Genomic DNA, 5,835 nt, shown 5'->3' on the forward strand with positions numbered 1-5,835 from the left:
GAAGTGGAAGAACTGGAGGAAGTGGAGTTAGTGGAGGAAGCGGACGAAGTTGATGAAGTAGACGAAGTGGAGGAAGTGGTTCAAGTGGAGGAAGTGGACAAAGTTGGCGGAGTTGACGAAGTGGAGGAAGTGGACGATGTTGACAAAGTGGACGAAGTGCACGAAGGGGACGAAGTTGACGAAGTTTTGCGAACTGGACGAAGTGGACGAAGATGACGAAGTTGACGAAGCGGAGGAAGCGGAGGAAGTTGAGGAAGTGGAGGAAGTTGACAAAGTGGACGAATTGGAGGAAGTGGATGAAGTGGAGGAAGTGGAGAAAGTGGAGGAAATGGACGAAATTGAGGAAGTGACGAAGTGGCGGAAGTGGAGGAAGTGGAGGAAGTGGAGAAAGTGGACGAAGTGAAGGAAGTGGAGGAAGTCGACGAAGTGGACGAAGTGGACGAAGTGGGCGGAGTTGACGAAGTGGATGAAGTGGACCAAGTGGACGAAGGGGACGAAGTTGATGAAGTGGAGGAAGTGGAGGAAGTGGACGAAGTGGACGAAATTGAAGAAGTGGCGAAGTGGACGGAGTTGAAGAAGTGGAGGAAGTGGAGGAAGTGGACGAAGTTGACAAAGTGGACGACGTGGAGGACTACGAAGTGGACGAAGTTGACGAAGTGGACGAAGTGGACGAAGTTGACGAAGTGGACGAAGTGGACGAAGTGGAGGAAGTGGACGAAGTGGAGGAAGTGCAGGAAGTAGAGGAAGTGGAGGAAGTGGACGATGTGGCGAAGTGGACGAAGTGGACGAAGTGGACGAAGTGGACGAAGCGAAGGAAGCGAAGGATGCGGAGGAAGCGGTGGAAGTGGCGGAAGTGGACGATGTGGGCGGAGTTGACAAAGTGGAGGTAGTGGAGGAAGTGGAAGAACTGGAGGAAGTGGAGTTAGTGGACGAAGCGGACGAAGTTGATGAAGTAGACGAAGTGGAGGAAGTGGACGAAGTGGACGAAATTGAATAAGTGGCGAAGTGGACGGAGTTGAAGAAGTGGAGGAACTGGAGGAAGTGGACGAAGTGGACGAAGTTGACAAAGTTGACGAACTGGATGAAGTTGACGAAGTGGACGATGTGGACGAAGCGGGCGAACAGGACGAAGTGGACGAAGTTGACGAATTGGACGAAGTGGACGAAGTGGACGAAGTGGACGAAGTGGACGAAGTGGACGAAGTGGACGAAGTGGACGAAGTGGACGAAGTGGACGAAGTGGACGAAGTGGACGGAGTTGACGAAGTGGACCAAGTGGACGAAGTGGACGAAGGGGACAAAGTTGACGAAGTGGAGGAACTGGAGGAAGTGGAAGAAGCGGACGAAGTGGACGAAGTTGACAAAGTGGCGAAGTGGACGAAGTGGATGAAGTTGACGAAGTGGATGAACCTGACAAAGTTGACAAAGTGGACAAAGTGGTGGAAGAAGTGGATGAAGTGGACGAAGTGGACGAAGTGGACGAAGTGGACGAAGTGGAGGAAGTGCAGGAAGTAGAGGAAGTGGACGATATTGGGAAGTGGAGGAAGCGGTGGAAGTGGCGGAAGTGGACGATGTGAGTGGAGTTGACAAAGTCGAGGAAGTGGAAGAACTGGAGGAAGTGGAATTAGTGGAGGAAGCGGACGAAGTTGATGAAGTAGACGAAGTGGAGGAAGTGGTTCAAGTGGTGGAAGTGGACAAAGTTGGCGGAGTTGACGAAGTGGAGGAAGTGGACGATGTTGACGAAGTGGACGAAGTGCACGAAGGGGACGAAGTGGACGAAGTTTACGAACTGGACGAAGTGGACGAAGATGACGAAGTTGACAAAGTGGACGAATTGGACGAAGTGGACGAAGCGAAGGAAGCGAAGGATGCGGAGGAAGCGGTGGAAGTGGCGGAAGTGGACGATGTGGGCGGAGTTGACAAAGTGGAGGTAGTGGAGGAAGTGGAAGAACTGGAGGAAGTGGAGTTAGTGGACGAAGCGGACGAAGTTGATGAAGTAGACGAAGTGGAGGAAGTGGACGAAGTGGACGAAATTGAATAAGTGGCGAAGTGGACGGAGTTGAAGAAGTGGAGGAAGTGGAGGAAGTGGACGAAGTGGACGCAGTGGACGAAGTTGACAAAGTTGACGAACTGGATGAAGTTGACGAAGTGGACGAAGTGGACGATGTGGACGAAGCGGGCGAACAGGACGAAGTGGACGAAGTTGACGAAGTGGACGAAGTTGACGAGGTGGAGGAAGTGGAGGAAGTGGATGAAGTGCACGAAGTGGGGAAGAAGTGGATGAAGTGAAGGAAGTGAAGGAAGTGGAGGAAGTTGACGAAGTGGACGAAGTGGCGAAGTGACGAAGTGGACGAAGTTGACGAAGTGGATGAACCTGACAAAGTTGACAAAGTGGACAAAGTGGAGGAAGAAGTGGATGAAGTGGACGAAGTGGACGAAGTGGAGGAAGTGCAGGAAGTAGAGGAAATGGAGGAAGAGGACGATGTGGCGAAGTGGACGAAGCGAAGGAAGCGAAGGATGTAGAGGAAGCGGTGGAAGTGGCGGAAGTGGACAATGTGAGCGGAGTTGACAAAGTGGAGGAAGTGGAAGAACTGGAGGAAGTGGAGTTAGTGGAGGAAGCGGACGAAGTTGATGAAGTAGACGAAGTGGAGGAAGAGGTTCAAGTGGAGGAAGTGGACAAAGTTGGCGGAGTTGACGAAGTGGAGGAAGTGGACGATGTTGACAAAGTGGACGAAGTGCACGAAGGGGACGAAGTTGACGAAGTTTTGCGAACTGGACGAAGTGGACGAAGATGACGAAGTGGACGAAGCGGAGGAAGCGGAGGAAGTTGAGGAAGTGGAGGAAGTTGACAAAGTGGACGAATTGGAGGAAGTGGATGAAGTGGAGGAAGTGGAGAAAGTGGAGGAAGTGGACGAAATTGAGGAAGTGACGAAGTGGCGGAAGTCGAGGAAGTGGAGGAAGTGGAGAAAGTGGAGGAAGTGAAGGAAGTGGAGGAAGTCTACGAAGTGGACGAAGTGGACGAAGTGGACGAAGTGGGCGGAGTTGACGAAGTGGATGAAGTGGACGAAGTGGACGAAGGGGACGAAGTTGATGAAGTGGACGAAGTGGAGGAAGTGCACGAAGTGGACGAAATTGAAGAAGTGACGAAGTGGACGAAGTCGACGAAGTGGATGAACCTGACAAAGTTGACAAAGTGCACAAAGTGGAGGAAGAAGTGGATGAAGTGGAGGAGGTGGAGGAAGTGGAGGAAGTGGAGGAAGTGGAGGAAGTGAGGGAAGTGGAGGAAGTGGAGGAAGTGGACGTAGTGGAGGAAGTCGACGAAGTTGACGAGGGTGACGAAGGTGACGAAGTTGACGAAGTGAAGCAGTGGACCACGTGGACGAAGTTGACGAAGTGGAGGTAGTGGACGAAGTGGACGAAGTGAACGAAGTTGACGAAGTTGACGAAGTGGCGAAGTGGACGAAGTTGAAGAAGTGCAGGAAGTGAACGAAGTGGACAAAGTTGACGAAGTGGACGAAGTTAACGAAGTGGACGATGTTGACCAAGTGGACGAAGTGGACGATGTTGACGAAGTGGACGAAGTGGACGATGTGGACGAAGGGGACGAAGTGGACGAACTGGAGAAGTGGACGAAGTGGACGAAGTGGAGGAAGAAGTGGACGATGTGGACGAAGGCGACGAAGTGGAGGAAGTTCACGAAGTGGATGAAGTTGAAGAAGTTGACGAAGTGGAGGAAGTGGAGGAAGTAGACGAAGTTGACGAAGTGGACGAAGTTGACGATGTAGAAGTAGTGGACGAAGTGGATGAAGTTGACGAAGGTGACGAAGTAAACGAAGTTGACGAAGTAGAAGAAGTGGACGAAGTGGACGAAGTTGATGAAGTGGACGAAGGTGACGAAGTGGACGAAGTGGACGAAGTGGAGGAAGTGGACAAAGTGGCGAAGTGAAAGAAGTGGACGAAGATGACGAAGTGGAGGAAGTGGACGAAGTGGGGAAGTGGACGAAGTGGACGAAGTTGAAGAAGTGCAAGAAGTGGACGAAGTTGACAAAGTTCACGAACTGGATAAACTTGACGAATTGGACGAAGTTGACGAATTGGATGAAGTTGACGAAGTTGACGAAGTGGACAAAGTGGGCGAAGTGGACGAAGTGGACAATGTGGACGAAGAGGACGAAGGGGACAAAGTGGACAAAGTTGACGAAGTGGAGGAAGTGGAGGAGGAAGTGGACGAAGAAGTGGAGGAAGTGGAGGAAGTGGAGGAAGTTGACGAAGTTTACGAAGTGGACGAAGTGGAGGAAGTTGACGAAGTTGACGAAGTGGAGGAAGTGGAGGAAGTGGAGGAAGTGGACGAAGTGGCGATGTGGCGAAGTGGACGAAGTTGACGAAATAAACGATGTGAAGGAAGTGGAGGAAGGGGAGGAAGTGGACGAAGTGGATGAACTTGATGAAGTTGAGAAAGTGGAGGAAGTGGGTGAAATGGGCGAAGTGGAAGAAGTTGACGAAGTGGAGGAAGTCGAGGTAGTGGACGAAGTTGACGAAGGTGACGAAGTTGACGAAGTACAAGAACTGGACGAAGTGGACGAAGTTGACGAATTGGACGAATTGGACGAAGTGGGCGAAGTGTACGAAGTGTACGAAGTGGACGAAGTGGACGAAGTGGACGAAGTGGACGAAGTGGACGAAGTGGACGAAGTGGACGAAGTGGACGAAGTGAACGAAGTGGACGAAGTGGACGAAGTGGAATAAGTGGACCAAGTTGACGAAGTGGACGAAGGGGACAAAGTTGACGAAGTGGAGGAAGTGGAGGAAGCGGACGAAGTGGACGAAGTGGCGAAGTGGACGAAGTTGAAGAAGTGCAGGAAGTGGACGAAGTTGACAAAGTTGACGAACTCGATGCAGTTGACGAAGTGGACGAAGTGGAGGAAGTTGACAAAGTGGACGACGTGGACGAAGCGGGCGAACGGGACGAAGTGGACGAAGTTGACGAAGTGGACGAAGTTGAAGGAGTGAAGGAAGTGGAGGAAGTGGATGAAGTGGGGAAGAAGTGGATGAAGTGCAGGAAGTGAAGGAAGTGGAGGAAGTTGACGAAGTTGACGAAGTGGACGAAGTGGAGGAAGTTGACGAAGTGGACGAAGTTGACGAAGTCGATGAACCTGACAAAGTTGACAAAGTGGACAAAGTGGAGGAAGAAGTGGATGAAGTGGAGGAGGTGGAGGAAGTGGAGGAAGTGGAGGAAGTGGAGGAAGTGAGGGAAGTGGAGGAAGTGGAGGAAGTGGACGTAGTGGAGGAAGTGGACGAAGTTGACGAGGGTGACGAAGGTGACGAAGTTGACGAAGTGAAGAAGTGGACGACGTGGACGAAGTTGACGAAGTGGAGGTACTGGACGAAGTGAACGAAGTTGACGTAGTGGCGAAGTGGACGAAGTTGAAGAAGTGCAGGAAGTGAACGAAGTGGGCAAAGTTGACGAAGTGGACGAAGTGGACGAAGTTAACGAAGTGGACGATGTTGACGAAGTGGACGAAGTGGACGATGTGGACGAAGGGGACGAAGTGGACGAACTGGAGAAGTGGACGAAGTGGAGGAAGAAGTGGACGAAGAAGTGGACGATGTGGAGGAAGGCGACGAAGTGGAGGAAGTTCACGAAGTGGATGAAGTTGAAGAAGTTGACGAAGTGGAGGAAGTGGAGGAAGTAGACGAAGTTGACGAAGTGGACGAAGTTGACGATGTAGAAGAAGTGGACAAAGTGGATGAAGTTGACGAAGGTGACGAAGTGAACGAAGTTGACGAAGTAGAAGAAGTGGACGAAGTGGACGAATTTGATGAAATGGACGAAGG

This window comes from Vigna umbellata, chromosome 10 (genome assembly GCF_029865625.1).
Source record: "Vigna umbellata cultivar VRB3 chromosome 10, Vumbellata_1.0, whole genome shotgun sequence".
Classification (NCBI taxonomy): Eukaryota; Viridiplantae; Streptophyta; class Magnoliopsida; order Fabales; family Fabaceae; genus Vigna; species Vigna umbellata.